The 25,917-nt window shown below is 52.4% G+C and overlaps 1 protein-coding gene across 1 annotated transcript in view; it reads right to left on the minus strand.

Annotated features, from left to right (window-relative positions):
- KIAA0040 (KIAA0040 ortholog) overlaps window positions 1-22,594 on the minus strand; it is a 30,072-nt gene extending 7,478 nt beyond the window's left edge. Inside the window, exon 1 of the mRNA XM_066261203.1 lies at window positions 22,211-22,594. The gene's annotated coding sequence lies outside the window, so the exon portion shown is untranslated. The remainder of the gene's footprint in view (window positions 1-22,210) is intronic.
- Window positions 22,595-25,917: the final 3,323 nt, after the last annotated feature.

Here is a 25,917-nt window from a genome sequence, read left to right on the forward strand (position 1 = left end):
AGACCCAGTGACAGGGGTGGAGAAGGGTCGCTTGGGGAGCATCTGGTGTTGCTAGGAGGACTGCTGAGCTCATAAAGTAGGGTTCGGGGAGGCCCTGCAGGCCCCAGCCCCCACCCCATCCCCAGGTTCTGGGACCCCTGGCTGTGGATGAAGAAGGAGGCTCCTCCCCCAGGAAGTTCAGACCCACCCCTGAGAACTGAGAGCTGCTACAGGGCTGTCCAGGGCTGGTCCTCAGGCTGGTGTTCCTTCTGAGGCTCCCCAAGTGGGAGGCGGGCATTCATCTGTACCAGCCTCTCCTTGTTCCTGTTGGCTGGTAAAGGCTTTCTAGGAACATCACGATCACAATGGCACCTGGTTAAAATCCCCGAAACCAACTCCAGAGTGACCAGCAGTTCCAATCTTGGGCCCTCTTGTGAAGCTGGGGAGGTGGGAATTCAGGTCTCTCCCCAAACTTTCAGGGGTTCCTCAGCCACAGCTGCAGACTCCTGGATTTGTGTGGGGCCGTCTCCGGCTGGAAGTCGGGGACAGGCCCTCCCCTTGGGCTTCCCTCAGAGGCTCCACCAAGCCTCGAACCTGGCGCTGTGGCCAGGGTGTGCTTGCCCACCTCCTCGCTGAGGGCCCGGGGACAGCACGGTGGACTCTGGCCACTCTGGCTGCCCGAGTCATCATGGGAACAGACAGTGCAGATTCTGGGGCTGCTCCCCTGGGGACCCTGAGTCAGTAGGATGGGGGTGAGGGCCCAGGAACCGGGGCGTGACAAAGCACCCAGGTGTTTCTGCACAGTTATTGGGATCAAACACTGAAACCTGGCCCTGGGCACGATGAGATGGATCTACCCAGTTTAATTAATTGCTTCAAGTAATTGGTCCAGATACAAAGTGGGAGTCTCTTTTCTCCCTCCGTACAGTACGCATATGTGGTGTGTAACTAGATATTGAGTGTTTGAGGAAAATAGGTAGTATTTTCCACTCCGAATCAATGTTATAATTGTGGCTGCAATTTTGAACAAAAGCACAAATAGTTCATCAATATAGAATTGATTGAAGCGCCGAGATTATTAAAAAGAATGAAACGTTGCTTTATCGTGTAGCCACTCTGCACTGGGAGAATGCAGAGAGGAGCCCTGTGGTTGGGACCCCACCACGCTGATAGGGAACAGGGGCCAGCAGGGGCTGTGACTCGCTGGACACACAGGTGGCAGTTGGTGGAGTCAGGGCCAGGGTCAATGTCTTCCAACTCCTGGCACCTCCCCCTGCCAGGTTTCCCTACGAAAGTTCATAAAAATAAGCACTGAGGCAGCTTGTGGCAAGGTGCCCACCATGTCCCTGCCCTGGGCACAGGCAAGACGACCTCTCAGCCCTAAACAGCTCTGTGGGGCCGTGTGACTGAGCTCTGGCCAAGGGACCGTGGGGTCCCCCTGGGTCCTCCCTGTTTGCTCACTGGTTGGCCGCATGCAGAAGACCGTGGGGAGGACTCCCAGGCCCTGGAATGGCACAGAGGGGCAGCGTTCCCGAGTGACAGGCCCAGCCCCCTTGCTGACCATCGTCAACTGTGGAGTGAGTGAGGAGTAAGCCTTTGTTGGGCAAAGGCCCTGAGATTTCAGGATTCTTTGCTACAGTAATCAGCTTAGGCTGACAAGCACAAGTGACGAAAAGCTAATGTTTGTAATGAGTGTACGAACCACACACTGATGATGCAACGACCCTCCTAAAATGCCGCTTTGACTCAGAGGGGTTCAGCTAAGTACTTCAGGGTGCTGGTTCTGGGACCACGTTTCCTGGGCTCGGATCCTGACTCTGCTGCTCACTAACTGGACTGTGTCAGGCAGGCCGCTGAGCCCCTCTCTGGGGCTGTTTTCTCATTTGTTCAGGAGAGTTGATCATAACAGGCTGTCATGAAAAGTAAGAGTCCGTGCACGGGGCAGGTCTCAGAGCCAAGCCTGGCGAGACGTGCGTGCGTGCCTCATTATCTGACCCCAAACAAACATCCGTCAGCTCCTCAATCAGGGCGCTTCTGTGTACCTTTCCGGAGTTCGGGATGGTTCTGCAGTCGTGACATTGATTATCTAGTTTCCTTCAAAATGGGGCACTTCCTTTCTCTGTCATTTGCCTGTAGTAAGGGGACACTTTCTAAATTACTCATCTATTCTCAAAGTCACCATTTCAGAATTAAAGACAAGACATGGTGCAGAGGAGCCCGGAGTATGCAGTCTCTTTACCCTCTCTCTGCGGGTGGCACACTTCGGGCGGAGCCTGCAGGAGCCTCCCTCCTCACCCCCCCACCCTCTCCCCCACCCCAGGCTGTCCTTTTGTCTTTCCACCGATGCACTTAATGAGCTCCGAGTATGTGGACAGTCACCAAAGCACAGGAGAGAAGGAGGAAAACCAACAAACAAACCAAGACACATTGTCAGGGTGACCTGGGGAATGGTTGCTGTGGCCCCGTGGAGGGGACTTGGAACTGAGGTCTGAGGGATGACAAGGATCCGGCATGTGCAGAGCTCAGGGAGGGGCCTTCCAAGGGCAGAAACAGCAGGGCAAAGGCTCAGAGGCGGGAAGGCTCCTGGAGGAGCGAAGAGGCCAGTGCGCAGGTGCTCCTGAGCCCTGAAGGCGGAGCAGGCTTGCCACCAGGCAGCCCTGGGGGTGGGGCCGCGAGGGCAGAGAAGGAAGGAAGGGAGGGTTCTGGGAAGTCAGGCCCCCTTCATCCCGCTGCTGCCCCACTGTCCGAGCCGCAGTGTGACTCTGGTTTCCTCCCGCCAGCTCCACTTGCTCAAACCCCCTTGTGATCACTGTCTTCCTCCGCCTCACTGCTTAGATGATGATCACAAAGCTTCTCAAGGACAGCTCTCTCATCATCGGGTCCCCGCGTCATCCCAGCCTCGTCTCCCACCACCCCTCTTCCCCTAGGTTCTCCCACACAGTCCTGCTTTCTCCTGTGGTGAGCTTTGCACACGCTGTTCCCTCTGCCTCTTTCCTTGCTCTGCTCACGGAGGTCCTCTGTCCCCAAACCATCCCAGACAGACTCCTTCCTCTCCTGAGCTCTCATTGTAACCTCCACAGCCTTGGTCTTACTCTGTTGGAGTTAGTTTTCTCTGAAAAGCAGGACAGTACAAAGGGGCGTGTGCCGCGGACGTGCCTCTCGTGCAGGGACAGCGGGCTAGCAGTGCCCTTGCTCGTCTGCACGCTGACGGCCTCGCTCTGTGCCCATCACGCAGCCAGTGCCCAGTCAGCATTCGATGAAGCGGTGAACCCTTCCCATGCTTGGATGAGGCGGAAGGCGGGCTGTGTGTCCTTGGTTCCCCTGTGATGGGTTGAATTCGGCCCCCCTCCCCCCCTCCATTTACATTGTACTGGTCTGGAGAAGTCCTCACCAGAGCACCCGAGACTGGCCTTGTTGGGACACAGCATTTGTGCTGATGTAACTTAGTTGAGGTCACACTGGAGCAAAGTGGGCTCCTGATCTAATAGGACTGGTGTTTTTGTGAAAAGGTGGACATTTGGACATGGAGGTGGACACGCACAGAGAGAGGACAGTGTGAGAAGACACTTAGAGAAGATGGCCACTCACAAGCAAGGAGGGGCCTGGGACGGACCCTGCCTTCACCGCCTTCAGAGCGAGCCAACCCTGCTAACCAGCGCTCTGAGCTCCTTTCCAGCCTCCTGAGCTGTGAGACCATACAGTCCTGTGGTCTGAGTCCCCAGTCTGTGGTGCTTGGGGACGGAAGCCTCAGGGAATGATGAATATAACTGTTTTGCTTCACCCCCACCTGCACCCCCTCAGCTGGTCCCACTGGCTCTATCTATCCCAGATCCGTCCACTTCTCTCCACTCTGGGCTCGGTCGCCACTGTCTCTCACCTAACTACTGCAAAGGCTAACGAACCAGTCTCTGGAGCTCCTGTTCCCTCCCTGTAGCCTGTCTTCTCACCATGAGCCGGACCGTGTCACCCTCCCCTGTGCCCTGGACACACCTGCTTCAGGCCTGTGCCCCCTGCAGAGCCTTGTTTAGCCCCTAGGTCTTGGCATACCTGACCGCTTACAACATTCAGTGCTCAGCTCAAGTGCATTTCTGCTGAAATGTAACCTCAACGGTTACCCCATCAAAGGCTTTTCTTAACCAAGTAGCTGAGCGAAGCCCCACCTGCAGGCAGCCACTCCAGACGGTCCTGCCCCACCACCCTCTAGTACAGACTTCCCTTCCCATGCGATGCTCTTGTCACTTCGGTTTGCACATTAACTGACTGTCTTCCTGTGCTGAAAAGTGATCTCAGCGAGAACAGGGCTCTGGCCTGTCTCATTCTGTCTGGCTGCCCAGCGTCTGAATGAATGAACGACGTCATGCCAGTTAACCCAGAGGTCCTTAAAGGAAAGACAGCTTGAAAAAAAAAAAAAGTTCAGCAGTCAACCCAGGTCACTGGGGAGAGAGAGCAGGAAGGCAACGAAGGGCATGGGACAGTGACTATTGGTCACATCAGTGGCCAGACTTTGATGACAGTTACCCACTATCTAGCCCACAGGCCACCAGATACTCCAGCATGTAACTCGTTTCAAGAGGAAATAATGATCAAGAAAATCCCGTATCATTGAAAGTGGCAGGGAGTAGGGGGTGGGGAGGGCTTTATCAGCTCCTAAGTAAGCACCTGCCTTCCTTTTGCTGAGCCACAAAGGACGCATTGTGGCCGGGGCTTTCTGATAACAAGGGATCCTTTCCTAATTACTATATGCTCTATTTCAGGTTCAGCAGAAAAGAAAATTAAAAAGCGCCATTCATGCCACTCCGGGTTCCAATGAGTCGGTCTTTCAATCAATCAAGGATTAATTAAGCTATGCTGGGAAATACAGAGGCAGTAGGAGACACCCTATCAACTCGGAGATGGTAGCAGAGAGATAACTACAGAGTAACTGTAGAGCAGGGGAAGGGTGTGCAGAGCTTTTAATCTGGGCCTCCGCGGACTTTCTCTTTCGGAAGCCCTGCAGTCTCTGGCCCCTTTATCTCTGTCCTCTCTGTTTCCTCTTGTCCCTGCTCATCCCTCATCACACTGTCTCCAGTGGGTCCAGGCCAGAGACTCTGCGAAAGACTAGTCCTTCTTGCTCAGTCTTACGATTAGGTGCTAGAAGCTGCGTCTGATTCTCTGAAAATTCCAACTGTGCGTAATTGAGCAGATATATAGCCAGCATCTGCAGCCTGTGCGCACTGGTCAACAACTTCCTCCCATGTCTGTCCCCGAGACTGTCCAGGGAAAAGTTCTGGTGTTTATTCTCCTGAACCAGAAAAATCACCATCAAGAATGTTGTCTCCTCCACGAATGTAGTGTGAAGTCTGGGCAACATTCACTTGAGCATCTTTTCAGTTTTCTCTCCTATAAATAGATATTCGCACATTTCTCAGAGGGTTAGGTGTTTTATTATTATTATTATTATTTTTTTTTTTTTTGTATTTTTCTGAAGCTGGAAACGGGAAGAGACAGTCAGACAGACTCCCGCATGCGCCCGACCGGGATCCACCCGGCACGCCCACCAGGGGCGATGCTATGCCCACCAGGGGGCGATGCTCTGCCCCTCTGGGGCGTCGCTCTGCCCCTCCGGGGCGTCGCTCTGCTGTGACCAGAGCCACTCTAGCGCCTGGGGCAGAGGCCAAGGAGCCATCCCCAGCACCCGGGCCATCCTTGCTCCAATGGAGCCTTAGCTGTGGGAGGGGAAGAGAGAGACAGAGAGGAAGGAGGGGGTGGGGGTGGAGAAGCAAATGGGCACTTCTCCTGTGTGCCCTGGCCGGGAATCGAACCTGGGTCCCCCGCACGCCAGGCCGACGCTCTACCGCTGAGCCAACCGGCCAGGGCCGAGGGTTAGGTATTTTATCCATGGTAACCTCAGTACCCAGCACAGGGCCTGGTAGGAAGTGGGTGGGCAATAAGTATTTGCTGGATGGATGGATAGATGGATACATGGACGGATGCATGGATATATGGATGGATGGATGGATGGATAGATACATACATGCATTGCTGGGAAGAATAAAAAGGATAATATGTAGAAGGCATGCAGCTTAAGTACACCCCACACAGTGGGCACCTTAAAATTGCCTTGAAAACTATATAACACTATATTCTTTATTCTACTGCTCATGTTATATGAAAGGGGAAAATATCCATTTAAAGAATTATTTTGTAACCAGAGTTTGATCAATTCTCCATTACATTGTTTTGGAGACTGAGTCAGCCGGCTCCAGGGGTACCAGGGCAGACGCCCCCTCGCCCCCTGCTCGCTATTTCCACTCATTCCCAGCACACCTCCCTCTCCCGGCCGCCCTGACCTCCAGGATCCAGTTTCTCAGGGGTGCCTTGTTTTGCCCGTCACTCTCGTCTTTCTCCTCTTCATTTCAGCGAGAATGCTCGCTTGTTTTCCTTTGGTGCCTTTTGATATAGATACCTCAGGAGACCAAGGCCTCAGAACAGAGGGCTGGCACATTGTCTTATCACCTTTCCCAGGAGCAGGGGATGATCTGTTGAGCCAAAAAGCCACCATTTGTCGCGTTCTTACCAAGAGCCCAACTCTGTGTGCGTAATCAGGGTTTGACAGACGTGGCCTCATTCAGCAACTCGGGAGGCGGGCCTCTGTACAACCCATTACACAGATGGGAAAACTGAGGCTGCCAGAGATGATTTGCCCACGGTCATGTGAATGCTCTAAAGCGCAGAAGAGGTTTAACTATAGTTCCATCTGAGTCCCAACATCCCACTGTGACTTCACCTGGTCCTGCCACCGCCCTGGTCTCCGCAGGCGTTTCAGGCCTATGGTCCCTGGACTGCCTGCTCCCCCTGGAGTAGGGACTACATTACTGTTCTCAGTGCTGTCATCTCTGTAGGGAGAGCCACAAACAGGAGAAACGAGGGCCAAAGGCCAGCCTTGCCTTGTTGCTGTCACCTCCCATTTAATGGCTTGACTTGGCCTTTGGCTAACCAGACACATGAGGAGGAGGAGGGACGTTGGCAAGAGAAATGAATACATGTGAAAACATCCCCAGGACAGTATGCAAGGGTGGCAGAGGGGCGCCATGGGAGGAGCAATGAGCTAGGAGTCAGAGGACCCAGTGCTCGTCTCCATCCCATTGTCCTACAAGCGTCTGACCATGGACACGAATTCAGCTGTCTGAGCCCTTTCCTCATCTGCACTTGAAGCTACCAGCCAGCCCAGGTAGACCTCAAGATGGTTGTGCAGAACAGACAAGATGTACGTGTGAAAGGGACATTGAGAAGGGGAGACTGCAATCTAACTGCACCGCCGCGTGTGGTAGAGGATGATGTTAAAAAGCTGAATGAAAGCTCGGACGAGAACCCAGGGCTGCCCATCCCCATGCAGCGGGCCACCTGCCTGGCCTCTCCCCACCCTTTCCCCCTGTCCCTTTATGAATCAGAATCCTTACGGGCCTGCTTCCAATCTGGAGAATTTGTGGGCACACACGGTAGCAACACTCACACTTGTGTTTGCCCATATGTATATATTTGATCCGACCACAACCTGGGGCTGGTGCTAATGAAACCTGTTGCCATGGTTACAGCGAAGTACCTCAGTTCTACAGCTCTCATTTTTACTTTGCAAACCTATTTGGGAAGGGTTTGAAGCCAGTGTCTGTGGGTGTGGTGGGTGTCTAGGTAAAGTGTTGTTTTTGGAGACGGTGAGCCAGGCTCTGAGGTCATCTCTGAGTGCAGTTGGGGGCAGGAGGGGCCGTCCCCCTCCACAAATAAAGGAGGGGCGCAGCAGCTGATGGCCGAGTCTTCCAACGTCACCTCCTTTTGGAGGGAAAGGGTGTTTTTTGAAAAAGCAAGAAGACAACCAAGCACTTGTGTGATTCCGGGTCTCCCACACAGGTGGCGGTGGTTTTAAAAAAAGACTTTAAATTCGAAGTCGTGTAATTCACTTTAAGATTGCAGAAGGGAACGCGGAGTTCTGCAAACTTTGCAGCGGTAACCGAAAGGCTGATTTATTTTTCTCAGAGGTGGTCGCGAGGCTGGAATACTTGGGAAGTAATGGAGTGGCAAAAATAGACAATTATGCAATGCCACAGCCATACAGACAGGGTTTGGTTTTCCTGCCCGTTTCCTCCCTTCATTGAATGTTAACTGAAGCTCAGGGCAGTTAATGGCCCAGAGTTACCTTGCTGTGATATTAAGGCTTAGGATGGAAAGGCCAAACCGTGGAGGGAAGGAGCTGAAATGCCCCCATTCCGATCCCTGGTCCCCGCCCGGGCCCGCGGAGCGCCCAGCCCAGAGGGTTCGGACTTGCTGGCTCCGGGCGGCAGGCTGATGCCGCCAAAGATGAGCCTTCCCTTCCTGTCTGCTCCGGTTTAAATCTGCCTCCCACATGTCGAAGGCAGATTTTTTCATTTTACAGTTTTGGTAAGTGGTTGTTGGTGAAGGCACGGGACCTGTGCGAGTCCCCGGCGTGTGCACTGAGCCACGCCAGCAGCCCCTCTGCCTTTCTCAGACGGTGTTTTCTCAGCCTCGGGGACGCAATGCAGCGCTAGGTGCCTCCGCACTGTCAGCTGTTCCCGCCAAGCTCCTGTTATAGATTCGGGAATGACCATGCTCTCCCCGATGCCCTTGGTTTGGGGGCCCTTGCCCCCAAACGCCTTCCTCACCACCCCCCAAAGGCCCTTTCCAGACGGGGCTGCTGGCGTTGTAATATGTGCAAACAAGTGATTTGGGAGAATGGGTAGAAGAACTGTTTAAGCTACAGATTCAGGGTGGGGGTGGGGGTCCCACAGATCCTAACGTGTACACACACACACACACACACACACACCTGCAGATTCGGGGTGGGGGCCCCACAGATCCTAACGTGTACACACACACACCTGCAGATTCGGGGTGGGGGCCCCACAGATCCTAACGTGTACACACACACACACACACACACACACACACACCTGCAGATTCGGGGTGGGGGCCCCACAGATCCTAACGTGTACACACACACACCTGCAGATTCGGGGTGGGGGCCCCACAGATCCTAACGTGTACACACACACACACACACACACACACACACCTGCAGATTTGGGGTGGGGGCCCTACAGATCCTAACGTGTACACACACACACACACCTTTGCCTTGGTCTCAAGGCCCCCTCCTTCCCCATCCACCATCTCTGTCACCATTCCTGGAGACCTCAAGCTCTACAGAAGACTTTCTGGGAAGCACGTGGGCTGCTAGGAGTGGGGGGTGGGGTGGGGGAGCTTAGACCTGGTCCCCATCTCTCTGCAGGGTGGCCTCCTGGCATGACTGCCTGCAGGTTAGAGACCAGCCTTTAGGCTTTATCTCCCATGCACAGCCCAGAATGCCTTTTTTTTTTTTTTTTTTTTTTTTAATCAGACTAACAAAGTATCAGATACTTGAAATAGGACATTGGGTGGGAACATTTTGATAGAGCAAACGGTCGCAAGGTGTGTCCCTGCTTCGGCTAGTGGGAAGGCAGGAGAGGGTTCTGGGGAAGGGGGTTGGCTTGTGGCAGCCAGAGGAGGGGACAGGTGTCCTTGTGGTGCCCGAAGACAGGTGGGCAGGGCTGCTCCTTGGGGGACAGCCTGTGGACCCCCATTCCGGCTCTGACTTTCTTCTGGTTGTATTTGTTGAGGCTCCTGCAGGTTTGTCAGAGGAGTGAATCCTTGGCTGCAAGGGAGACTGAGGGTCACGAGTGGGGGAAGCTCACAGACTGGTCTGAGGACCCCTCAGACTCTCACCTGTGACTTAGCGTGTGTCCTTGGGAAAGGCATTCAGTTGCTTTGGGCCTCAGTTCCTCCAAAATGGGAGAAAATGTTGGACAAACACACAAGAAAGTGACTGTGTGTGGTCTGGATGGAAGGACATGGTGGGCAGGGCTGGATGGGAGACTGGTTGATCTCTCCGTCCCTTGGTCCTGCAGGTTTAAAAGGAACCAGCGAGTGGACGCTGCGTTAGAGCAGACAGCACCGTGGATGTGCTCCCAGGCTGTTAGGGACTGCACACTTAGTCACAGTCAGCATCTTTTCAGACAGGAATAGCAGGGACGTGGCAAGAACACGACCCCTGAGTTCTGCCAGGTAGTCAAAGTGGCCTGAAGATCTGGGGCAACTTGCTCCCATGCTGGGAGGTCTTCTTGCCTCCAACCCAGAGTGGCTGGATGGCCACCCCTACCCCCTACCACTGGGCCACCCCCCACCACCTGGCCACCCCCACCAGGCAGCTTTCACCTGGCTGTGCAGTGGTGCTGGGTGGCCCAGGCTTCCCAGGGCTGGCCGAGCATGTCCCCCCTGCTGAGCCAGTTCTGAAGGACACATTCCATGCTCTGCCTGGAGCAGGGTGTCCCCTGATGCCCCTGGGGTGGGGAGGTTTGTATGGAGGGGATGTGAGTCTCCCTCCACTCGTGTACAAGTCATGCTGCAAGCATGCTGGTCTTCGTATACAAAGAGGCTAATAGTATGAATAACAATTATTTGCTTCAATTAAATGTGGCACTGGAATGATTTTTCCTAAGGTTGCATATGGATTTTTATTTCAAGAAGTGCTAGTTAAGTATCTGCTATGTGACCAACATAGTGTGGAGGGAGAACAGAGAGGTGGAGGTTCCTATCCAAGCAGACTTTCTGTTCTATTTTTAAATTTATTGCTTCTTTAGAGAGAGAGAGAGGGAAGGAGGAGGGAGAAAGAGAGAGAGAAACATTGATTTGTTATTCCTTTCATTTTTGCTGTCATTGGTTGATTCTTGTATGCGCCCTGACCACGGATCAACCTCGGAACCTCAACAAGTCAGGATGACACTCTAACCAACTGAGCCAACCGCAAGCAGAGTTTCTTTTCTTTTTTCTTTTTAAATATTTTATTTATTGATTTTTTAGAGAGAGAGGAGTGAGAGAGAGAGACAAAGAGAGAGAGAAGGTGGGGAGGAGCAGGAAGCATCAACTCCCATATGTGCCTTGACCAGGCAAGCCCAAGGTTTCGAACCGGCGACCTCAGTGTTCCAGGTCGACGCTTTATCCCACTGCGCCACCACAGGTCAGGCCGCAAGCAGAGTTTCTTAGTGAAACTTAGAACATTCTTGTCTGATAAAAGTTTACGTCCCCAAACCCTGAACCTCCAGTTCCGTATCTCTAAGGTGGGAAGATAAGCCCACTGACCACATCTGCATCCACTGAGGGTGTGAAAGTTGGATAATAATAATACCATGAGAGTTCTTTATAAGCTGAAAATGCCTTACCAAGTTTAATTTCCCAAAATAATAATAGTAATTAGAGGCTGAAGTCAACGTCAGAAAACCCACCGTGCACACACCACGGGAGAGGAAAGGCATCAGTGTTGGTGAGGGGTTTAAGGGAGCGGGCGTAGCATGGAGGGAGAGGCGGACATTCGGAAAGAGAAGGGAAGTTGGGGTGCACTGGATAAGAAGGGACCCCGAGCACAGAGGCACACGCAGACTGGGGGAAGAGGGTGCACAGGCGCTCTGAGGAAGAGTGGGAAAGTGAGGTGGCCTGGGCCAGGCTGGTGCGGTGACAGTGGAGGGCTGTGCTGTAATGGCCCCAGGCAGGCCCCGCTGGTAGGGGAACAGAGGACAGACTAGTGTCCAGGTTTCAGGGGCCACAGTCTCTTACCCGGTCTCTCCTGGAAGTCAGGGTTTGCCCTGGCTGGAGCTGGGGATTGTGCTGGTGTAAGCCCTGGCCCTGGGCTCAGTAATCACAAATATTACAATGAAAAAAATAAAAACCCTTTTATTAATAGCATACTTCTCTGTTAGATAAAATCTGATTATGAACTGAAATGAAATATTACCATCCCAATCAGAAGGAAGCTGCTATTTATCTCCTGCTCCCTTGGGGAGAGGGAGGAGGGCAGAAACTCCCGAATGAGTCGCTTCCCTGAACTTCTGATGCCAGAGGGCTGGTGTTCTTGTAGCTGGGGAGAGGGCTGCCCGAGACCCTGCATGGACAACTCATCTTCATGTGTTATAGGCATCTGCAATGCGTTCCTTCGTTCACATGAGCAGGGGAGGGGTTTCCTGCCCTGTTTCGCAGATGAGCAAACTAAAGTGCAGAAGTCTGTTCAAATTTTGTTTAAAATGACCGAGCTGTTAGTGGCTATGGGCAGACGGGTCCGGTCTCTGGGTTGCCCGGTGGGATGTTCTCTCATGATACTAAATCCTAAAAAGCAACAAGACAACGCCCCAATGGGGGCAATCAGTTCCTTCTGTGGTTCTCAGACGCCCTGGCAGCGGTGGTCCCTCTCTCGTTTGGGGTCTCACATAAGCTTCTTTATCTGGGACCCCAACACTGCCCAACCCCACCCAGGCACCTCCCTGAATCTCCTGGCCTCTTTCATGTAAGTCTCAGTTACAATGCTGCTCCCCTTTGGAGACCTTCCATGACCTCTCTGAGGTGTGGCCCCTGCCCTGCACCCCTTACTGTCCCATGTGGGCCCCTGCCCTGCACCCCTCACTGCCCCATGACCACAGCCTGTAATGTGCTTCAGAAGCTCTTTGCTTGTTCACTTGTCTCCCTTCCTTTCTAGACAAAATCTGTTCCCATCATGACATCATCCCCAACATGGGATGTGTTTTCCTCCTGGAAAATATATTTGCCGAATGAATGAATGAAAGAACAGTTGAATAGAGGAAACTGAGGCTCACTGAAATGAGAAATACCCAAGGTCTCACAGCTCATCAGTCAGGACAGCGTGACACTTCTTCCCCCAAATACCCAGTGGTCACCTCACTCTGCCACATGGCTTTCTGGGTTTGCACACAGCACTGTGGTCAGATAGAAGACACTAGGGAAAACACCCACCACCTGGAATTTCAATATTCTGGGGTCGGAGAAGTCCGAAAGGTTGGGCTCAGATGCCAGATAGCCTTGGGCATTCTGGAGGGGAGGCACACCCTGCAGGCCTCTTTTGGTGACTGGCTACCTCTGCATCTTTGGTGAGGCTGTCAGTGCCAAGGACAGAGATGACAGGAGCAAGACCTGATACCCCAAGGTTGCTGGCCTCAAATGGAGCCAGGACTCTGCCTGGGGGGTGCCACACTGAGTAGTTACCCGATGCCACTTGGGGGTGTGGCGGCTGGGCAGCCGTGTTGTTGGAAAGCCCAGGTCGGCTGTGCTCCTAACATTTCCGTGTTTGTGAGTTGATGTTGCATTTGGTAATTCCTGATCTATGAGCCAGCTACGTGGAGCCTCCGTGTGTGGGGCCCTCGGGCATCTCACTGCCTCTCTATTTATTGTTGCTGCAAAGGCTCTCCCCGGGGTTTTCCCAGAGGGAGGGACTTCCGCTGGCTTTTTCCTCCCTTTCCTGAGCCCCGGTTGTTGACACAATTGAAGCCAAAGGGGCCAAGAACTGCCACGTCTGCTATCTGCAGTCCAGCTGCAGACAGCTCAGTGCACAGGTGTGGGGACCCACTTGGTGCACGGGGACCGGGGACCTTCTCTCTGTCTAAGGCTTTGCCAGACACTGCTGCCCAGCAAGAAGTAGACACCTGCCAATGACCCGGGTCGGGGATTCCAGAGTGAACTAAAGATGCAGACTGTGAGCTCAAGGAATTTGTTTCTCGTTGGGGGAAGGGATGAGCACAGGGAACCAGGAGAAAGCACAGCTGGTTAATGTCCCAAGAGGAAAATGCTAACAGATGGTTAGGGAGCAGTCAGGGGGAAGCTGTCACCTGCAGTGAGGAAGCGGGCAAGGCTTCAGGAGGGTGTGATGGGAGCTGGCACCTGCAGGGACAGTGGGTGACTCAGTGCAGAGAGGGTGGGCATGACAGGTTCTAGGTTGCTCAGGAAAGCACAGCTGACACAGAGAAGATGCACATGTGGGCCCAGTCTCCTGCCAGACCTGGAGGTTTCCAAACTCCTGCTGTTACCATGGCAACACTCAGCCCAGCCTGCAGCTCTGACCAGGTCGTTCCTTGAGCAGCCTGGCACAGGCCTGGGAGGACTCCTCATGTCTGTCACCTAGGACAAGGGCCATTGCTGGGAAACACCCCCCTGCCCCTGCCTCCTTTCCAGGGTCCTTCTGGACTGGCGCTGACTGATGCCGTGCTGGGCTGGAGGTCCTTAGGGGATGTTTCATATGTTGGGCCATGAAAGCAAATTCCTGTGTGAGAAAATTTGAGTGGACAGGCAGTAGTCTGCCACCTTCTTCCACTGTCTTGAAATACACTTTGTCCCTTTGTCTATTTTTTTCTCTGTGTGTGTGTGTGTGTCACAGAGAGACAGAGAGAGGGACAGAAGGGACAGACAGGCAGGAAGGGAGATAGATGAGAACATTGATTCTTTGTTGCAGCACCTTAGTCTTAGTTGTTCATTGATTGCTTTCTCATATGTGCCTTGACCAGGGGGCTACAGCACACTGAGTGACCCCTTGCTCAAGCCAGCAACCATGGGGTCATGTCTATGATCCCACGCTCAAGCCAGAGACCCCACACTCAAGCTGGTGAGCCTTGCTCAAACCAGATGGGCCTACGGTCAAGCTGGTGACCTTGGGGTTTCAAACCTGGGTCATCTGCCGTCCCAGTCCGATGCTCTGTCCAGTGTGCAACCACCTGGTCAGGCTCTTTCTGTATTCTTAAATTTGGTGATAATCCTGGTTTTAAATCTGGGGTTTTAAGTGCAATCAAAGCTGGTTCCAGTTGGCTCTAGTTCAAAGGACTGCTCTCTCTCTCACCCCACCCCCCGTACACACTCAGCCTACCCACGGAGCAACATTGCTAACATTTAGCACAAGGTTGGTAGAAACGGAATGAGACATTTGTCCAAGAGGACCAAACCTCTATCAGAGTGCAAACTGGAAGCCCAAGGGCTTCCAGTGAATGGGTTTTGTTTCCTCCCCAGCTTTCCAGTTTTAACAGCACATCCTCCATACGTTCCCACCTCACCGGTGTTACCCTTTGAGGGAGTCTATGAGTGGAAATCGAGGTACCAAACATTGGAGTCACATGCCAGTGTGACAGGGACTGTGAATTCCATTTGCAGAAGCACATGTTTATAAAGCTGTGTTTAATGAGCAGCTACTATGTACCAGATACCACGCGTTGGAAATACCACAAAGTGATGGCACCAGATGGGCGGCTGGGGGAGAGTCAGATCTTACCAAGGGTCATAGAGGTTTATAAATAAAATAGTCCTGGAGCCAGGGAAGAGCACTAAGCTCTTGGTGGAGACCTCAGTTTCCTCATCCATAAAATAGGCATACTAGTTGAGCTGTCATGAGGAATAAATGAGAAGAAGAGGTGAAGTGGTTGCTGCAGTGCCCGATGTGCACACATACAGTACTCCATACATGTTGCTACTGGTACCTGCTGCTTTCTACTCAGTCACACAGAGAAGCATTTGTAATTTATCCAAGTATTTTCTTTGTCAAGCATCCAAATGACTCGGTATCTCTGGGACAACAAGAGGCATTACTATTCATGTGTAAGATCGAGGACAACAAATAAAGGACCAGGTATAGAAAACGTGCCACTGAATATGCATATATCTCCAAGGAAGGAAAGTGAATTTGTAAGTATGTTGATAAGAATGCAAGAGACTGGTAACTAGACTGGAGGTTCCTCAAAGTTAACCTAAGAATCACCATATGATCCAGCAGTTCCATTCCTAGGTATACCCAAAGCAACTGAGAACAGACACTCACACAAATCCTTGTATGTGCATATTCACAACAACAAAAGGTGGAAACTGCCCAAACGTCTAGCAACAGATGAATGGATAAACAGATTGCGCTACATACACACCATGGAATATTACTCAGTCAAGAAAAAGCACGAAGCACCTGCAGATGCTAACCTGCGGCTGAACCTTGAAAACATTATGCTAAATGAAAGGAGCCAGACACCAGAGGTCATACACATTGTATGATCCCATTCATATGGAATAACAGAACAGAGAAGCCCATGGAGACAGCATGCAGATTGGGAGTTGCTGGGGGCCAGGAAGAAGGAGCCACCGGGGGTACCTGCTTAATGAGTGTGGGGATCTATCTAGGGGTGAAGAAAATGTTTTGGAACTAGACAGAAGTAGTAGTTACAAATTATCATGCATGTACTAAATGTCACTAAATTGTTCACTTTAAAAATGTTAATTTTAGGTAATGTGAATTCCACCTTAATAAAAAAGAATGTGGAAGGAGATAATGCAAAAATTCTTGAAAGCTAATAGATGGTAAACCGAAAAGGATGGCACAGTTACCATGATTAAGGAATATAAAATGTCATGGCTTTTTTTTTTTAGTGTGAATTTATTCAATTCACTCCAATAGCAGATGTTGAATGACCACATGCCTCAGTGGTTTAAGTGTTCCTACCGAAAGAATACTATTTTTAAACCACAAAACACTCCTGGAAAATGTCAGTCAGGAAGGAGCATCGGACCTTCTTCCCCATGGGGCACATGCTCTGTGACGGTGTTCCCTTCCCTGGGCCCAGACAGGATGGGGGACGTGCGGGCATCTGTCTGGAATGAGGTGTTCTTTCCACGGCTGGCTGTGGAAAGCTGTGCTGTGTGTCCACTGAACACAGAGCAGGAGTCAGCTCTTTTCTCCAAGGGTCAACAGTGTCCTTAGAGCTACAGAGGGCCCGGAGATTGGACATCAGCAAGCACTCTGAGCCCACCTGGCCTTTTCCCTGGACCAGAGACAGCCTTGGGCCAGGTATCAGTGGGCTGGAGCTGAGTTTCTCACTTGAAACCAGGAGAGCTCCGAGCAGGTTGGGTCTGGGTGGCAGGACCTGTCAGGTTGCTTCCCGCTCCCCGTGGAGGTTTCACGGTGGGGTGGGGTAGGTCACCCATCCAATTAGCCTGGAGCTTTTCACCCAGGCCACTGCTCCTCAGCAGACTGTGGGCTTTGGGGGGGGGCGTTTCAGGTTGGGCACGGGAGGCAGAGTGACAGAGGGGAGGCTGGAAGCCATCGGTCATTCGGTCATTTACACAACAGGGGCTTGAGGGATGGTGCAAGTCTGCAGGGCGGGCCTGAGGAGTGGTGTGCTGTCTCTCAGCGTCACCCGTTGTCCCGAGCATAATGTTGAATAAACAGCTGTGATGGGTTCTAAAAGCCACCAGGTGGGTGGGGGACCACCACGCCTGTCCTTTCTGTATGCTTCAAATTCTCAGCATCACTGTGCACCACTATGACTGCGGACAGCCTAGCCTACACACTCAAAATTCCTGAGGGCCAAGAAAGGTTGGGTGGAATTTGTTTACTCCCTGCCCCTAATCATTGGGAAGGTCACTATGACCCCGGTGTTAGTTCCTGGGTGAATTCAGGCCAATGCGCACGAGTGGCTCTCTGGAGTCTGGGCGTTGATAGCAGAGGGGCTTCAGGAGGCTGGCGCTCTGTCCCCCGGGTGGAGACAAGGTCAGAAAGCCCGAGCAGAGGGCACAGACTCAGGATTGGGGTGAGAAGATAGGCTCCTGACTTATATGCAGTATCCTCTTCTTTAAGGTGGCCACGGTCACGTGTCATTTGGGTGACGACATGGCGTGTCCACTGAGTACTGCTCTGTTCCCATAATACTATAGCTGAGGGACTCCTCAATTCCTCACCTGTCCCTGTCCAACCCCAGCCTGGATACCCACCTCTAGAGCTGTGTGCCTGCATGAATTCCCTTCTTGGGACCACATAAAGACTAAAAGCGCCGTGATAGGCAACTACCCTCTCTGTGATTGGAGTTTCCCCCCTTTCTTGCCAATTTTCTTTTACAACTCATCTGGAAAGCAAAAAGAAATTGTGGATGGGCTTTCCTGAAGCCTGTCTGGCTTGAAATTAGTGTTGTATTGCAGGAGAATGGAAGTCAACTGGAGAACTTTCTAGCAGGAGGACGTTATAGGCGATTAAATGCAAGGGCAAGCCTGCCAGGGCCTGTTAACAGTCGTCCATTCTGACGAGACACAGAGCCATGGCGAGGTTTCTTTCATGTCTCAGCAATACCCTCCACGGAGGACCATGCTCACAGTTGTGGGAGCAAGTCTCTTCCCAGGGGCCGGGTTTCGGTTTGGACATGGCCACGGCCCCTTGGGAGTTTCCCCGAGAAAGGAATCTTGTGTTGGTGTGAAGTTCATTCTGGAACTCAGCTACCCTTGTCCAGTCTCCACTGAAGGGACACTCACATCCCCAGGTGGTGACCTGATGAGATGGCTCAGGTGGATCCCGGGGAGACTTGGACAACAGTACTGCTCTGTGGCCCTGGGGACAGACCTTCCAAGAATTTGCTGCAGATTTGCCTTTTGCTGCTTGGCGAGGTAAAAGGCCTATCTGCCCGTCTTCTCTCTCTCATTGTGTCAGGGACGAGTTTCAGGGGCTCCTGTGACTGGCCAGGAGCCGTTCTCATGGACATGTTGTGTATCAGTGTTGGATGTTTCCCTACAGCCTTCATGACACATTTCAGGAAACACTGACACGTTAAAGGCCCCTAATGCTGTTTACTTCGTCCAGAGGTCTTTGGGAATTCTCGAAGATCTGCTCCCCGTCTTCCCTGGAGCCACTTAGGGGAAGATTCAACTTCAAGGGCAGCCTTTTTATTTTACCTCTCTGCCAGCATCTCAGTGCCTGTGTGTGTCCCTGTGTGTGAGGTACACAGGTCTGAGGACAGAAACCCTACTGTCCACTATTCCTGAACGGAGAGACCAAGCTCGGATTCCGGTCCCTCCCTGAACCAGCTGGTGACCTGGGCACACACTCTGTCTCCCTGAACCTCAGTCTGCTCATCTGTGAAGTGAGGGGGTGGGTGGCTCCTTGCTGTGGTGTTTTTCCATTTGAAGTCTTCGAATCTGTGGTGACTTCCTCTTTTTCGTCAACAGCCAGCCCTATCAGAAGTCTGTTGACTTGAACGTTTTGAGGTTGTCGTAAAATTCTAGTTTCACTGGGTGGGAATAGGTCAGGCAGCCCTGCTTGGGACAGAGGGGAAAATCAGAGATACAACCAAGGCATCAACTGATGCTCAGGTCCAGGGACAGTGCTGGTCTAACCAGCACCTTGGTGAGGGTCAGAAGAAAGTGTCCCCTCTGGGTGGACTTGGCTGCACGTGGGTGGTCCACGGCCCAGCATGGGGAAGAGTGATGGCTTCCAGCCCCATAAGCTCCCAGGAGCCCTTGTGCAGTGCGTGAACCACATAAGTGTTAGCAGTCACTTCTTTGGGCTGTGTGGCAAGGGGTGAAATGAGAAGTGACCAGAATAGAGGTATGTCACTGATAGGATGGGAGACATAATTACTGCCTTAAAATACGTCTTGCAGCTAAAGAGCACTATACCTCCACAGTCCATCTGATAGCGTCAAGAAGCAAAACTAGTAATAATAATAAAAGCCCTTACATTTCCATAGAACCTTATAATTTATGTAGCACATTAAATACACTTTCTTTTCCAATTTGACTCCGATTTTAACCATTGCCCTGGTGAGTGATAGTTATCTCCATTTTAAATATAAGGGAAGTGAAGCTGAGAGATTCAAAGACTTATGAGTAGCTAATCCGTGGTCAAGGCATGTCTGTCTGGTTCCCAGTTCAAGGTTTGTTTGTTTGCTTTCTTCCACACTAGGACACGTAAGATCATGACCTGGGCAGTAGCGGCCAGACCTGACAAACTACTCGAAAGGGGGTTAGAATTAGTCTGCGAAAGACATCGCTTGTTTTAATGATAGCAAAACTCTCGCACACAGGAGCAGTAGCTAGGCTTGGAGTATGAGTTCTGGGCAGATCTGCTGTTCTACTAAATTATTCATGTCTCACAGAGGAAGTGATTTCTGGTGATTGGCTTGTTTGGCTAAACCCACCTGGGCTACCTGTGTGCCATTCCCCGGGGGTTCTTGCCAGTACCTCCGCTGTCACCCCGCAAGGCATCCAGGGGAAGCCTCGGGAGTCAAGACAGAGTCATTGGAAGTCAGCGTGTGAGAAGGATATCTGTAGGCTGTACTGACAAACCCAGGGCTCTCAGAATCAACCTGGTTTCCCGGGGGCTCCTTTGGCTGTGTGACATCCGGAGTGGTTCGCCTGGAGCCTCCTCTGTCTCTCCCTGAGCTCCAGACCCAACTGCTCACTGCCTTCCACTGTCCCCGCCTGGACCTCTCCCGCGACTCTCCAACTTACACATGTCTCAAGCATTAACTGCCCTCTTCTCCCACATCTGCTTTCCAAGCCACTGCTCCTGTAGTTCACACGATTTCCACCACAGACATCACCAGACATCACCCACAAGCATCCTCTCAAGCATCCTCTCTTTCATCCATCCCTCCATTACCGTGTTCAGCCTAGACCAGGTGTTTTCACTTTCCTTCCTGAAAACACCATGAGACCCATTCTCTTTTCTCGACTTCCACTGCCATTACCTTAGGTAAGGTCCTCCCTCAATGGCACCCCATCTCCCCAAGCCAGCTTCCCTCTGGTCATTTGTTGTTTCTCCAAACAGATCTGACCATAATCCTTTAAAAACCCAAAGTGACTTCCCCTGGCTACAGGAGAGGGCTCACGGTTCTTAGCTGAGTAACGTAATGCCCATTACTTGCATTTCCCCCAACCTGCCCTTGATTTTGCCTATATTCTTTCTCTGCCTGGCCACCCTTCCCTGGGACCTCCTGTCGTTCTCAACACCCTGCCCGTCCATCCCCTCTGCAGTGTTGGCTTCCCAGATAGTTCCGAAGGGAGCATATCACTCCCTCCTTGGGACAGTTTCAGAGTCCCAGGGCCACTGCTGTTCTGCTGTGCATTATTCTGAACTGCAGCTTCTGTATCTGCCCTACTTATCAGCTTGTGGGCCCTCAGAGGCAGAAGCTGTCTCATTCTTTAGGAAATTCCCACATCTTGACATACAGCCTGGCACACAGTAGGAACAGTCGATGTGGAATGAATGAATGGATGTACTACTCTCTTTGATGAAAACAGTGACTTAGCTTGTTGAGTGTTTGCTATTCTCTTGGGTTTAGTCTTCAGGGAAAAGGGCAGAAGTCATCCTCTCTTTATGATATAGGCTACGTAGTGGCCAAGTAGGGAGGATGGAGAAACTTATGTTCTGTATGTAATGCATTTCATTCCTACCGTTGTGTCTGGGATGAAAATGGGGAGGCAGAGTTTCAGAGGAATTGAAGGACTCAAATCAGATTTCCCAGCCCAGTGCTGGGCCAAGGGAGTACACCACAGACTCAGAGGCCGCCAACCTCCTAGGAAGACCCTCACTGAATTCCTTACGTGGTACTTGCAAACCATTTGTAAAAGGATCAGGAACGAGATGCATCAATGCATACATCTTCCTTATAACTCAAGAATCTCCCATTATCCAACAGGACCTCAAAACGAGGGGTCCTTAAACTTAGCTTCAGGTCTCTATGAACCTTAGTGGAGCCCACGAAGCACAGCAGCTTTGGGAGGAAAGTGCTTCTGAGAGGCTCAAGTGGACGTTTCCCTGTCCTCATTCTAGGTGGCTGGTGGGCTGGCTACCGGGTTCCCTGTGAAATTAGGGCCGTGCTGGTCTGCTTTGGTTTCCCTTTAGGTTGGCAGAGCTGGTGTTGCCATTAGCTAAGGTCTGTCATTGATTTAACTCTGCTATTGCATAATGTACTCCTGAGAAGCTCTTCAAAATACTAGGGAAACAGGTCTTACTGTGTCCTGTGTTCTGCCTTCATGGGTAGGGTGGGGCTGGCCGTGGGACCTCAGAGTGAATCCAAGGAGTGAGAAGCAGTCTGTGTCCCAGCAAATCCCCGGAGACTCGGGGTTAGAGGGGCCCGGTCCCATTCCACCCCTGGCTCCAGGCCACCTTTTCGTTTTGGCCACTTTGTTAGCCAGGGCGGAAAATTTGGCTTCACCTGGAGTAATTCTGAAGCATTTAGGCTTTAAGTTTTTGGAGTGTCTCTCGGGCCTTAATGTTGTCAACAGCAAACAAAATGTCCCTGGGTCCCTCTCAAACCGCTCCCACGGGCAGCTGTTGTCAACTGGAGTCAGCGAACTCCACCCCAACCGCCAGGAGCCCATGTGGACTGGGCCAGACACAGATGCGGCGCCGGGGATCCCCGCCAAGGGAGGGAAGCCGGCGGAGAGCTGACGCTGTGAAGGGCGGAAGGGCGACTTAGAAACAGTCCTTAAATGTGACTTATCGCTGGGCGCTGGTCTCATCCATCCTTCTAAAGGAAGAAGTGAGCTGGAAGCCCCCTTCCAAACAGAGGGCAGCTTATCACGTATTAACACACACACAACAACAACCAGAAAAAGTCTCGAAACTCACCTTTCCGTCCCCCGAAGGGCTTCCTGCTGGCGCGGTCGCCCCGGGATCCACCGGTGCCGGCCGTGTCACAGTGATCGGTTGTGGGGCAGGTCCAGGCTCCGTGAAGGAGCCCCTGCCGGTCCCCGCGGGGCCGGCGCGAGTGCCTACCTGCGCCGGGGACGGCACCCTCTGTCTTCCCCGCCCGCCGGCCGGCCGACGCCTCGCATTTTTGAGGTTTCACTCCAAGTCCGTCCTGCCCCTGATGTCACAGCCGCAACTTCCTGAATCCGCCGCGCTCGCTCGCGGGCTCCCCGGGCTTGGCCGGGTGTCCCACCGGGGCGCGCGGACCGCGGCACCCTTGGTCTCAGGCGCACACGCCCCAGCCGCGCCCTCCCGTCTTCCCGCCAGTCCTCCGCCCCCACCACCCGCCCCGGCCGTTACGTGCTGGTGCCCCCTCCGTCCGGGACACGCCTCCTGTAGGACAAGGCGCTCCTTGCAGGGAGCCGGTCCCCAGCCGCGTTCACAGCCCGCAGGAAAGTTCCCAGGCACGTGAGACCGAAGTTGGGGAAACTTGGTTTTTAGCGGAAACAGCCCGGAGCTCCCTAATAGAGCAGCCTTCCTGGAAAGGGGGTGGAGGCGTTGCAGCGGGAGGCCCTGGGGCAGACTGGGTGAAGGCCCCGAAGCCTCATCTGGACAGACTAAAGTGACCAGCTCCCTTGTCAACTGCTGTGCACTCAGTGGGGCGCGCACAGCGCCTCTGAAAGTCTGTGTCATTACACAGATGGGAGCTATTCGAGCAGACCAGGAGGCAGAACTGCCTTTAGAGATCTCTCTGAGGTCCTTCCCTCTCATCCTCAGTTGCCCTCCACTCACTTTTACTCAGTTCTTGGTGGGGCCAGTTTCTGGCACCTGGGACGATAGAAAATGAAACATTGGATGCAGGACTCGGGACACAAAGCTCCTGATGACTCAGGACAGGGAACTCATTTACAGTCTCCAAGGTTACTGTGGGTAGGGGAAGGGGTCCATGCCAGGATCTGGCCCTGCAGGGGCCTCCTCCCAGTCATCTCGGGAATTCCTCCCAGGACATGGATGTGAGATGCTGCCCTCTTGACTGTTGTTGCCAGGTTCCCAGGCACCAGTGCCAGATGCTAAGCCAGGTCTTGCTCTCCACCTACTGTGCCCAAGCACTTGTATCTTTTGGCCTTTGCATGTTAGCGTTCAAATGACTGGTGCAGCCAACTGTCTCTACTGAGGGACAGGGGACACCTATCTGTTCATGCTGGGAACGCCAAATAGAGCTGGGTTGAAAGACCTAGGAGAGGCCTAGTCTGTGGTGGTACAGTGGACAAGGCGTCGACCTGCAACACTGAGGTTGCCAGTTCAAAACCCCAGGCTTGCCTGATCAAAGCACATATGGGAGTTGATGCTTCCTGCTCCCCCAACCCTTTTCTCTCTTTTTCTTACTCTATTCTCTAAAATGAATTTTAAAGAAATTAAAAAAAAAAAAAAAAGAAAGACCTAAGAGAACACCCAGCCCTCCAGTCAGAAATGCCAAGGATGATAAGGAAAAAGAAAAAACATGTTTTCTTCCCATGGAAGGAGATTAGATGAGACTCTCTTCCCAGAAATCTGGGTGGAGTGAACTAAGCCTGGATGTGAAGAGGAAGAAGGGGAGGCTGTGTCCAATGTTGGAAGTTCCAGACCGAGGGTGTCCCTCAGTGTGTGTGTTTCCCAGACCGGGGAACGCTTGATCTGCAGTCACACTTGGAGCCCACAGTTCGTTTCTGTCAGGTGGACTTGGTTCCCTTCACCCCAGCAGCCGAGAGGCAGTGTCGTGGCTCCAAGAGAATGAGGAGGACAGGTGTGGAGACTGGCTGGGGCCTCGGGTGCTGGCCTAAAGGATTGGGAGTGGACATCCCCTCCCATGCTAAGGAAGGACACTGGCCATTGGGCCTGGAGCTGCAGACATAACCTATCTGTCAGTGTTTCACAGCCCACCAATGAGACGTAGTAGTAGTCTTGCTTTACAGGTGAGGAAACTGCCATTCAGAGTAGTTAACTCCCTCAAAGTCACATAACTCATATACGGTGGAGCCTGGATGGGATTCCAAGTGTTTCCACCCTGATCCGTCCTTTTACCACTGTCTTAGCAAGCAGAGGAGGAACCCCCTCCCGCAAGGAACCCCGCCACTGAACAGGGGTAATGTTCAGGCCTGGGATGAGGCCTATTAAGGAAAAGCCACAGAAAATACTTTCCTGGAAATCTAGAAGGTTATGGATCAAACAGTTACTTAGAGTTGCTTTTAAGAGAAAAGATGAGCCTGACCAGGTGGTGGCGCAGTGGATAGAGTGTCAGCCTGGAATGCTGAGGACCCAGGTTTGAAACCCTGAGGTCACCAGCTTGAGCGTGGGATTGTAGATATAACCCATGGTCACTGGCTTGAGTCCAAAAGTCACTACCTTGAAGCCCAAGTTCGCTGGCTTGAAGCCCAAGGTCTCTGGCTTGAAGCCCAAGGTCGCTGGCCCAAGCAAGAGGTGACTGGCTCAACTAGAGCCCCCTGCCCCAGTCAAGGCACATATGAGAAAGCAAACAATGGACAAATAAGGTGTCGCAACTATGAGTTGATGCTTCTCATCTCTCTCTTTTCCTGTCAGGAAGGAAGGAAGGAAGGAAGGAAGGAAGGAAGGAAGGAAGGAAGGGAGGGAGGGAGGGAGGGAGGGAGGGAGGGAGGGAGGGAGGAAGGAAGGAAGGAAGGAAGGAGAGAGAAAGAAAGAGAAAACTAAATGAGAGAAACTAAGGCAATTGACTTGAGCTCAGAGCTTCTTGGGGTATGACTATCAATTTTAGGAAGAAAATCAGAGGCCTGCCTATAAAGTGGTAGCTCTGTGATGTCTCAGAATCAAGGAAAGAGAAATTGTGACTCACAGATGCACCACATGGTAGACTTGCTCACACTGGATTGCCAAGGCTGCAGGTCTGTTGAGGGTCTGACGCTACTAGGAAGATGCAGTTCTGGCAGAGGAGAAGGAGTGGGGGCCTAGTCAGGATGCTCTCAGTCTGGGTGGGTAATGTATCCCTGGTTAAAGAGCAGGTTAGAGCACCCACTTCCTATTTCATGCTCTTGGCTGTGAAATCCCAACTCCGATGAACTCATGAATGGCTCCAGGCAACCACAGTGCTGTTTACATTTCGCTTAATCCTGAAACAGATTTGTGTTCCAAGACTGGAAATTTGTGTGACCACCCACTGCTAACTGTAGCACCTGCTGAACCCTGGTTTCAGTATGTTGGGGACAAAAGGGATTGTCTCTCTCTCAGGTGCTGTGGAGACCAGTGGGGCATCTAGGAGAGACTGCAGCCTGCTGTGGGGGCCAGTACTGACTACACGGCTTTCCTCCAGGCCGGGCCCTGATTTGGACAGGTGACTCACACTGGTGGTTCAGCATCCATCCCCTTGTGCTGCCTGCCGATTCTTTCCTATCGGTTTGCAAACTCCCTGAGTCTAGAAGACGTGTCAACCATAATGTGTTTGCACCCAGATGGGCATATTCTTCAGGTATGGAGAATATTAAACTGAGAGCATCATTTTACTCTCGCGGAAAAACTGTGGTGTATTTTTGCCTGCAACACTTGGGCGAGTGTCTGGAAGCATGAACAGGCTGAAAGGCACTGACCAGGCAGGCCGGGTGCTCTGGGGAGCAGCTGGACGTCAGAAGGGCTGTTGA

This window comes from Saccopteryx bilineata, chromosome 2 (assembly GCF_036850765.1).
Source record: "Saccopteryx bilineata isolate mSacBil1 chromosome 2, mSacBil1_pri_phased_curated, whole genome shotgun sequence".
NCBI lineage: Eukaryota > Metazoa > Chordata > Mammalia > Chiroptera > Emballonuridae > Saccopteryx > Saccopteryx bilineata.